The following is a 12,163-nucleotide window of genomic DNA, read 5'->3' on the forward strand; positions in this document are numbered from 1 at the left end:
CGGCTCCGCACCACAGTTCTTGCCAAACGGCGGGGGCACATTTGGCCGCGGTTCTCGCAGAGAGCGTTTCGCGACGGCAAAGATAAATATTTCGAGCTCGTCGTGTCCGCGGTTAAACCACGCTATATAAGAATCTACCGGAGAGGAGAGTGGCGGTCGTACCTATATATCACATAATATAATGACAATACGTAATAACATAATATTAAATATATATATAATACGGCGATGCGACGACGACGACGACCTTGGCAAACAATTTTCGTAACGTTTCCTACCGAACATAATATATACTCGAAGCCTGTCGTTGCAGCCGTTTATCACGTGCAATAATAGTAATATCATATCGACATTAAAACATTATACATAAGTATATATATATATATTATATGCATCGCAGCGAACGGGAAAATAAAAGCCAACACGAAACACAATAACTGCCGCACGAGTAAGACCTTACCTCTTCCTCTTCTTCTTCGCGCAACAACACACGACTGCTACCTATATTTAATCACAATATTATGTGTACACAGCTAGTTGCCGTGTTTATATACTATATTTACAAAATAGTTTATGTTCAAAAATGTATTTGCGTTGTAGTACTTGTGGATAAGCACGAAAAAAAAGCGTAATAATATTTAATTATTGTTTTATTTATACGAACGCGATCGTTTAAAAATGCGACCATTTTAAATCCGTGGTTGGAATTATATACTTTCGAAAAAAACTTTTTTTCCGGCGAACTGCAAAAAAATCATAAAAGCAGCAGTATTATGTATGGATTTTTGGGGCATGAACACGTTTTCTCAAGAGAGGATGCTATTGATGAGATTGTATCGATAATCAAAGCTTTGCTCTTCACACATATCTAATATAAATATATTTAAATTTATTCTCATCATACTAGTATACATAATATACATTTCAAGTTTCAATATAATTTCCATATAGTTAATAAAATACATGTACATAATTCAACTGCATATTTTTATGGTTACTATTTTATTTACGTGTCCTTAAGAATGCAGGTTGAAATAGAAAACAATGATGAAATAGTTTGTAATTATTGACACTTTAATCATTTACTCTATTATTTTAGAACTTAAGATTTTAAGACCAAACATTAGCTATAGAAAACAAGAGTAAAATTTAAACATAAGAAATAAACTAATGAAAATAACAAGTTCTTTATGACCCTGGTTACTGATTGCAGATATTGTAGACGTATATCCGTAGTATTACTTCAGGTCTGTGATTTAAAACAACGCGTCATAGACATTTTTCGAAAACAATAATAATGCCTACCTATGTACAATAGAAGAAAATTAAACTTAAACATTTATAATCAATGATTATATTATTATACCTTAGTACTTGGTACCTAAATCCCTTCTCCCTCGACAGAACGCTATTACAGAAGTACGCATCGCGTGCGTTTACGGTTATACCCACATCAACAATGCATATAATATCATTATGTATTAATGTATTATACTCGAACTACGTACTAAACAACATCACATAATATGCTCTGTGCATCCATATCGAAGATGTATAATATTGTATATATAATTATTACGTGTATGATGATACGATTCTTACGGATACAAAGTCACGGCGATACGACGATTATTGCCGGCCGACCGAACCTTGCAGGCGAACGCGATCTTTTATAATCGCTACAACCGCTGTAGCACTGTATCTCGTGTCGGTGGTTAAAGAGGGAGGTTAATGTCGTCGGTGTGTGGGATAGGAGGAAGATAGACGGATATGTGCACTGCTACATTTTCAAGACACGACGGAAAAGGAGCGGCAGTGGCGGCGAATGGTCTTCTCGTCATCGTCGTTCGTGCGCGCCTAACTTACTGTATGTACACATTACACATAATATAATATACTAAGACGACGGTGTAATGTATATTATTGTTGTTGTATATTATTACCCTGTCCACGAGGACGATCGCTACCGCAAACGCTGCATTTTATCTAAATACAAGATATGTCGTCTCTATATACTTATCCAAAAAACGCGGCGTACAAGAGGTGCAGCTCAAGTCTGGAAAACAGTCTGAATATTTTTAACGATAAAGTGTATATATTATATATATATATTAAGTCATATATTTGATCATAATCAAGTCTATAGGTTTTGATATGGAAATACTGCAGTTTGGGGCGAGATCGAGCTAAAATGACACGCGCTTAAAAATGTTACTTTTGGTAGAGAATTCGTCAACGTTCCGCGGTGTACCTATATAGGTACCTATATAATAAATAGTAATAATATGTTATATTGAAACATAAAATCATCGTACTGACTGGAGTGTTTTGCGCAATATCATTATATAACGTTACAGCACTTGCATAATCTGTACTTATATGACGGCATGTTGGTTTTCGGCGTTTTCGCGTTCGAAGATAAAAGTATATATTATCATTATAATATGTGCAGGCGGACGAGTGGAGGGGGTTCAAGAACCATACTAATTTCGTACGAAAGTCGATATAGGCGTTAGCTCGGTAAACGGTATACATCGTTGCTGATGTTCGCGGTGTACGCCGCCAAACAAACACACACACACATACACTACGCACGCGTGTTTAATTGTCGTCGTCGTGTCACGCTTCATTAGCTTTATTATTAGCGTTGCTTCGTGTACATATTATTATTATAATGAATTGAGAAGGAAGACGATACAAACTACTCTGTGCCAAGGACACAGCCGCCAAAACGTATCTCGTCGGCATAGTATAACAACAATCCGATCATAGTACGTTACATTGTATCGCACCAAGTGGACGGGGGCAACGAGAAAGAAAAACCCATCCGCGCCATCGATTTGCTGAAAATATTAAATTTTTTGTTTCGTTGCGACGGCTGTAACGTTGACGTCCGATGACTACGTAAAAGGCAGGTGATGCGCAGCACGATCGGTCAGCGAAGTCGATTTGGAAAATAACGCCAGGTGATATGACAGACGACGCCCAAACGGGATCTATTTCACTTTTCACAATTTTTCGGTTTTATTTAATAACACGTAGATCGTAGCCCGCGAAATTAGACAAAATCGTAGTATAAGAATAAGCTTAGGTTTTGAATTTAATACGTACGTTATAAACTTATAACGATAACGAGCTATGCGAGAAATTTTAGCAATGTTAAACTACCAACTACTATTCTATTAGGTATATTATTTTGTACGTCGCGTTTCGTCATCAGACTTGAGCACGCACTTGTACTCTTACTACTAAGTAGCATCGTAGTTGATTATTACAAATCACCTACGCAAATATCACTCTAGTTCGGTCGATGGTATATTAGGTAATGAAATAATAGGTACACGCCTAATGGCTAATGTCTAGTCTATGCTACAGTTAGAAAAGGCGAAAAATACTGTTAAATAAACGTCGTGAAAACAACACACGAGATTTTCTACGGACAAATTGCGTATAGCGTCAATGGGCTGTTGTATATCGCATTACCGACGACCCTCCTCGTCGTTGGCTTTCGATCCACGGACAAACTATCTATATACGTATGCATGCGTCACTCGGATATCTTTTTGGCCGAGACCCCTCCGTATCCGTTCTCGTAGAAGATATCATTTATATATACGTATATACGAAGATCCTGTCGGGCTTGACCCTTCAATGCTATTTATTATGTGACAGAAGTTTTGCTTTGGGGAAAATGGGGAGAATTGTTTACGTCGGGTTTTCAACCGTACACGCAGGGGTAAGACGATATAGGAGCATAAACGAGCGAGCTGCCTGGACGGCTTGGTCGAATTCGCCAACATCACTCGTGCCACGACGAGCACTTGGCCAGCAGTCGGGAGGTTATTATTACACAGACGTATTTTACAAACGTGCGCGGCCGTCGTACACATAGCCTCAAGAGGGTGTCGCGCGGAGGGGGTTTAAAAATAACCAGTGGGCCGCCGCCGCCGCCGAAACGTCGAGCGCGCGAAACGCAATAATATAATACGCACATGACTGCAGGCGGATGAACGCGAGCGCAATACACACGCGCTCGCGAACGACGTTTCCGGTGTAGTGCAGTTCGCGACCGTCGCAGTAGGTTGTTTAATATACTATTATAATAGGTAGTACGATTACGATTACACGGAGTGCAACAAGATCATTGCGAATATAATTATATGACCGCCAAATGACGTCTGATTGCGACCAAACATCAACATTGTGCGTGGTCGTCGATTATTCTACGACGTGAACGCTTGGCGACCGACAGGAATTTCTTGGGAAAAAAACTTGACCCGAAACATCAATTCGCCCCGTTAACGTCGTATAGTATTCGTTATAGTGAGCTTATAGTACTCAACATTGACGTCCCCGCGCGCTTTAATGCCCGCCAAGACCGGATGTCCGGTCGTCACGAGCGATTTATATATACGAGAGTGGTTTCTGCTACTCTCAACCCTGCTGTCACCGCCCCGCAAAATCGGACGAGACACGAGAGATTACGAATTACGACAACGACGACGGCAAAATATCGCCGGAGAAGAAGACACATGTCGACCTTATTGTTATTTCTGGACGGGCCGATTTTATACGAAGGGTGGAGGAAGTCATCGTAATGCCGTAAAGACGGGATGAGTTGTATTTTATTATATGCTGATGTAGAAAAGGCTAAAACTGGTCGAGAGGGTTCTGAAGTGCAGGGATTGTCCTATAGAGTTCTGTCGATGTGTGGACGCTGCCCAGCAGATCGTTACACACGTCCTCACGCACGAGTGTTCGAATTAAGTGGCGCGCTGCGACGATGCAGACGTCGGTGATAATGTCGGCGGCGGTTAGAGCAATAGTGGCGACGGCGGCGTGTATAGTGCCGTTGCTGCTGGCACGTCGTAGTGTATTATTATATGGTGGAGGGCTTGTCGTCGTCGGGTTTATCGATTCCCAGCTCTGGCGCTCGCGATGGTTACACAACGGGCGGCCGCGGCGGCGGGCGGGAGAGCCGAGGGGTTTCCCACCGTCGCTCGCATTCAGTTACGGCAGGCGGTGTATATCATGGCGCGCGCGCCGAGGTGGCCACCGATCGTTATATACCGTCGCCCTCGGAGCGCGACGTGAACAAGAGGCTTGCCATCAAAAACAAATCCGGCGAGGAGTATATACGACAGGGAAACTATCACGTGCAGCACGTCTGCACCGAAGAAAGAACGAGCTGCAGCAGCAGCAGTAGTAGCAGCGGTGCCGGTGACAGGTGGTGTCGGCGGCTACCTGATCAGATCACCGGCCTTTGATATACGTCTTCGCGATCGTTATTTTATTACAATCTATCGTTTTACCAAATAATAATATCGTGTCTTTTACGAGGTATACGCGGCGTTTATCGTAAATTTACTGTATACGAACACGAACGCGACGGTAGCGTAAAATAGGCAAGCGATGTGGGAAGTTCTATTCCAGACACGGGCTGAGCGCGGACTTACTAAATTTTTATTTTTATAAATATTATTTAAATTAATAAAGGCGAGTCATACTCAAATTCGTATACTTTAATCTAATAATTCGATTTTGAGCGCTATAGAGCGGACGCGTTCCAACGAGGAGAAATAATAGTACTTATCATTATTATAATAACAACAATATACTATAATACTATAATATAGACATTTTATACTATAATATATTGTCCAATTTAACATAATATTATATTATCATCTCGTTTCGGGTACGGTATGAGACGTACAGCGGCGGACGATGAGCAAAAGGATACTTACGGGAATTATGATAAAGGTTCGTTACACGTCCACGGCTTAAGCGAAAAACACGCCGGTGTGCAGTGCCGTCGTCGTATCATTAATATTATTATTATTAATCGTGAGCGCGCGCGCGCACACACACCGACAATACACGCGGTCGCGGCAGCAGCTGGCGTGCCGGTGGGCTGCTGCTCTGGCTGTCGAGTCTCGTTCTGTTCCGTCGGCCGGCGCACTACAGACTAACCGACTGCACGAGGCAGGCAGGCAGGCGGCGCGGCGGCGGCGGCGGCGGCAGCCGTTACGAAGGTTGCACGACTACCACCACCACCACCACCACTACCGCCACACCGGCCGCCGCTTCCGACGTCGACGACGGTACCGCCGCCGCCGCCGCCACACCGCCAACAGCGACACTGCTGCCGCCGCCGCCGCCGCCGCTCTTTTGGTATGACACAGCGTACCATCGTCGTCGACCAGACACGGGCGAACGACACACGCGTGCAAGCCATCGACACTCCGGCGAGTTCGGTCCCACTCGAACGCGCCCGCACGCACAACCGTCGGGCGGCACCCGCACGCACACGCGCCGGGTGGACCGTAGTCCCTACTTTTTGCGTCTGCCGCCGGGCTCGTCGCGACCACTCGGGGGAAAAGAACATCACACAAGAGTTCACGGAACTCGTGGCGGGCGGCGGCGGCGGGCGGGGACGGACAGACTAAATACGACGGATATCGTGTGTTGTCGTAAAAAGACGCTGCTAGCCGGAAGCGGCGACGGGGCCCGTTTCGTTCCGAACACGTGGGAACGCCGGGAAATTCTCGAACGGCCAAAGACGACGAGCGGTATCGGAGGAGATAACGAAACCGACCACCTGTTATTACCGTGTCACGGCGGCGCGAGCAAACGGCGTTATTATGATGTCGTTTTGTGCCGCGATTCCTCCGCCTTCGTTACGCCGCCGTCCAAGAATCGAGAGATATTTGCATATCGTCGACCGCGCGCGCCATATGTGTCAAGGTGACCGCCGCCGCCGCCGTTTTGAGAACGACGCAATACCCGGCCGCGGCGTAATACTGACCGCCACGTAAAACGGTACCCGCATAATAATAATAACAGGCGCACGTTTTTAAACGCGTACGGCGGCGGCACTGCCACGTGCGACCGCGTCGAGTTTTTCCTCTTTTTTCCGTTCACCGGTTCGGCAGCAGCGCATAAACCGGACGGCGAAGGGTGTGCGACAACGGCGGGAACCGGTTCGGCGAGCGATTGCGAAACGCCGAACGAGGGCCGCGCGCGTCCTATCGTCGTGTCCCGAGGCGGATTTCGCAGCGGCGGCCAGCTGCGCGGCGCCCGGCAAAGGGTCGTGCGCGCAGACGAGACGGAGTGACGAGTACCGTTCAGCAGCAGCCCAATGGCCGTTACAGACAAAAGCGTCGTCGACGGTTACGCGGCATGTGCGGCGCGCGCGTTACGGAGTGAAGTTTTACGGAGTTCCTCCCACCGGTTCCTCCGCCGCGCGTAAGGTTTTTGTTCCGTCTGCCGTGCGCGCGGTCGCCACATGGCCCTCCGAATTAACGGACGTCGAATTCCTGAGCGTCTGGTCATCGTCGCCGCTCACTGTCGGGCGCAGTCGGTGGGTACGGATGCGGGTGGGTGGGTGTCCGTCAAGTCGCCGAAAGACTCGTTGTCCGACGGCGGCGCGCGTGATTGTTATTAAAACGAAAATGGACGTAAACTATGATAATATTATTATTATTATTACATATTATCGTAATCAACGTTTGCGCGTATGACACGGATTCGAACGACATTGACCGACGACGAATGTTGTTGCGGCGATTGAGTAACTACGCGACCACGACGACGTCGCGAACGTACCTCCGCGAGGTGGTAATAATATTATAATATTGTGGTGCGCGAACGACGTATCGTCGTGTGAAATCGAAACACGGAGGAAACTGGTTACGAGAGTCAGGACTAAATGATATATTTTATAAATAGCTGGCACACTGTTCGTTTGTTTCAAAAGAAAACAATACCTAATATTAGGTGTACATTATCGACATATTTTAACGATCACTACGTGCACACGTAATCGGGTGATGAGGTAGACTCATCTCCAGACATAATAATTATATAATATGTAATATTATTAGGAAGTCATTAATGATGTTATTATTAGTTGGGCGCAAATCGTATTTATTTATTTTTCAATAATCAGACAAACCATATTTTCCAAGTACCTACGTTTTTTTTTTTTCATTTTAATTATTACGTCAACAATTAGAGTGCCACATAAAGATTTCAACTCTATATAAATACTCGATCAAAACGATCATTTTAAAATGTTCAGAAATTATTAGAACTATAAATTCAAGTGTTCAACTATAGTATTACACAATGTGATAAACATATTATAACTAAACGACCCAGGATTGTATTTAGATATGATCATAATATTATACTATAGTGTCTAGAATTAGAAATTACAAATCTATTAGCTATAAAAGTTCCAAGTCAACAATTTTTCAAAGTATTTGAAAATCGCCAAATAATTTGTATATAAGAATTTGTTTTGTTTATAAGATTTGTTGTTAGATAAGAAAACGTTCTGTATAAACGCTAATAATTATTACCGTGATCCTTGAGTAGATCGTACTAATGTAGATATGAAAATATGAAATATAATAATTGCGAATGGAGTTATCTCCTTTTTTAAGGGTACCAATCTAATTTTATTATGAAATATGAGAGTAAAAATTTCAGTTACTAAACTTATTTCAATGAAAATGAGCGTATTTTATCATTATCTCCACGTGTTGAAATTTTTAAATCCGTTCCTATAATATATATCCATAATATATTATATATACCAACGACTTGGCAGTTATAATATGGTATATTATATAGATATTGCAAGCGCCCATGTTCAATGATGGTTATAACACGACGTTTAGACGTCGAACATTACTTTATCGAGGAAATAAAAACGTGGACGAGCGCACTGCAATTATTATTATATAGTTGTAGACATACATAAGTCGTAAAGAGTATGATATGACAATGATAATTATTTATGACAATATAATATGTGTACACGAACATAATAACGGACGAAACGATTGGATTGCGGCGAGAGCATATGGAATCGGAATGTAATGACGTATATAAAATGTAATAAGAATAAGCACTCTGAAAAGCCATCGATCCGAATGTATATCGGTCAATGTTTGATTAGAGCGTACAAAGGTCACGTGTAATATAGCATACAATATATCAACAGCGAGCGTACATATGCCGAGTGTTATAGGTTTAACGACGTCCGCCACATGCCGACAAAACTAAATCGAAGCGACGTTTTATTATTGCTCCCGAAAATATAGTATATCGCCCATCAGTCTTTCGAGTGTTTATACGCAGTTTTGTGTTTTAGGCGATTGGCTTTGTCGACACCTAATCCAATTAATTTTACGCGGCGACGTGACGTCCACACGAGGTGGCTATACGTTACGACACGCCATCCGTAAGACAGTCGAAAACGAACGAGATGAAAGAAAATTTTATTGTTGGAAAGAATCGAACGTTTGAGAGCGTTATTAGAAAAAAATCATACGTGACTACGTGAACGCGATTTCATTGACAATAATATAAGCGTGCTATGTGTCAGGTAGTTAATTAATTCGGGTACCTATATATAGTAATTCCACATTCCAAATTAGCGCGATTATAAACTGTACTAGCAACTAACTTATATTTATATCATAATATCAAGTTCCTAAGTTGTACATCATATATTATTTATATTATACAATAATAGGTACAAGCAGAATATAATTCGTTGTTATACGTTTAGATTAAATAATAGATGAAATGTGTAAGCCCCAATTGCGTTCGATATACATTTGTAATATACTCGATTAAGTTTGGAACTTAAGTGTAGATAATGTTATGAAAAATGAGACAACTAATGATATTATATTTGTTTTTAGTTAAAACAAGAAAATCAGTCAACGATTGTGAAAAATTAAAATATGTAAGGACGGAAATTTACAATTACCCCTCTGGGTTAAGGAATTATACGTTACCACTATTATGTCGACTAGTATATATATATATATACAGGGCCGTATTACCGCTTAAGCTGTTTAGGCTAAAGCCTAGGGCGGAAAATTTTAACGATCGAAACGAAATAGCAAATTTTACCTATGTAAATTAGGTAGTAAATTTATTTTAGCCCATGGGGGCAAAAACCTTAATCCCTGTATATATATATATATATATATATTATATATCAAATACGAAAAACGGTGGTCAAAAGCTTGCTGTGCTAATCAATATTTTAAAATGTAATAATCAAAATTACTTTAAAAAATAAATAGATTTATAAATGACAAACGTTTGTTTATCGCGGTTGTGATCGGAACGATTCACTTATATATTAACAGAATCAAGTGTTCTGACGGATAAATCCTAAGTTTTAATCAATAATTGTTATAAAAATGTTGAAGAAAAAATAGGTAGTGTATAAAATATGAGATTTCGATAGTGACTTGTTAATATGAACATATATAGTGCTATTATAGAAACAACTTCTTAAGTTATGATTTTAACGAACAATACGAGTAAAGGAAGTTAAGTTGAAAATATTTACAAAAAATAATCCCGGTTATAAACGAGCTTATAAATAACAAACAACTACTTTCAAGTCGTTGAGACGTTCAAGTGCGGAGGTTTTCGAAAACTTTATCGCATTGACTCAGTTACGTTACCTAATGCTAAAAACTAAACTAATCCAAAATCAGCAACAGCGTGCAGCAATGGTCTCAAGTCTGTGCAACGAAAATACGAATAAATAATTCGTTATTTACCAACATGTTAATAATGTGTGAAGGTGCTCCAAAATCTTTGGTCAAAAGAAAATTAAATAATTTTTTATTCATGGACTGTATGATAAGTCTATTATTGTGTTTTATAACTGTATACATCGCCGTCATCATTATTTTTCTAAAATCCGCATAAACTTTTGACACAACAACTTGTAAGTACTTTAAGTATGACAATCGTTACAACTAATACAATTTATTTTAATACTAGTTACAGTAACTATAGAAGTGACTACTATCTATTTTTCATTTATATCTGATTTTATCCAGCAGTGAACATCTTGCAAACATTAAATAGATATAATACAGCTATATTGTAACACAATTAATATTTTATTTATCAATGATTATGGATATATTAATTTATTAATATTTTATTTAATATCCTTTAATATATTCAATTATTTTGTCAATAATAATGCAAATATAACTAAAATTAATTTTAACTAGGGTAGTTATTTATATCTATTACTTAGGAAATATAGTTTATAACTATTATTAATGATAATTGATTTAAGTTTGTAAAATTAATCTCTTCAACGATAAGCTTGGCATTTAAATATAACAACCAACGGAAGGTCTACTACACTAACAGAATTTAGGTTGGAGTCACACTTTCGGAATATCCGCAGCGGAATTTTCGGAATATCGAAATTCATAAACATATTTAAATACTACTGGACACATTACAGCGGAATTACCGCAAGGAAAAATTAAAATCGCTTCATCTTTGTTTTTATATACTCATAAGTCATAATATATATTTTCTTTTGTCGAAAATATGTGTAAAAACCAATTTATACACTATAATAAAACGTTTTCACAGGTAATGTAATATGTTTGTTAATATGTATTGGTGTATTATACATATTATATAGCCATATAAGCATTCCTATTTATAACTAATAAGTTATATTTGTTTTTAAATTGTGTGTAGTTTTTTCTTTTTAGCCCAGACACTTCTATAATTATTCATGTACGTACCTATACCTAATATTATTATGTTTTTAAATTTTCTGTCATAATATTGAATATAAAAATGTATAGTAAATATAATTGAGGTTACAGTATATAATATTTTACTATCGCAGTGTGTGTGTATTCGTCATTTTAACTTATTAAAAAGAGCACAGAGTAGAACAGAAATAATTAAGACATTCGTCAATGTTATTGTAGTCAATGCATTAAAAGTATAGAAGAAGTGAGAGTTGGTACTAATAGATTTATTTTAATTTTTTAGCATTCAAATTTCATTATCAGAAATAACTGTAATCCGGTGGATTGATTAGATGTAATTCATCATTGACATTTAATTACCCATTAAGCAGTTTTACTGTACTGTTATACATTATTATATATTTTGCATTATCGCATATTTTTTTCTCATACCTACAATAAGTTTTATTTATTTCAATGCTAACTCTCTGGTAATATGTTGGTATTCTAAACGAAAAAATCGAATAACGTTGAAATAATATTAAAATCTAAGCAACAGCTTTAGAAGTGAATACTGACGCTCTTAAAACTCATAGGTATATGTCAATTTTGTG

The 12,163-nt window shown here is 39.5% G+C and overlaps 1 protein-coding gene across 3 annotated transcripts in view; it reads right to left on the reverse strand.

The window, feature by feature from the left end:
• Positions 1-12,163, reverse strand: part of LOC114127529 (uncharacterized) — a 70,796-nt gene that overhangs the window by 40,066 nt on the left and 18,567 nt on the right. The window contains exon 1 of one of the 3 annotated variants that reach the window (XM_050208024.1): positions 5,748-5,977. The exons of the other annotated variants lie outside the window; for them this stretch is intronic. The gene's annotated coding sequence lies outside the window, so the exon portion shown is untranslated. Of the gene's footprint in view, positions 1-5,747; positions 5,978-12,163 lie in introns of those variants that run through there. 3 annotated transcript variants of the gene reach the window in all.

This window comes from Aphis gossypii, chromosome X (genome assembly GCF_020184175.1).
Source record: "Aphis gossypii isolate Hap1 chromosome X, ASM2018417v2, whole genome shotgun sequence".
NCBI lineage: Eukaryota > Metazoa > Arthropoda > Insecta > Hemiptera > Aphididae > Aphis > Aphis gossypii.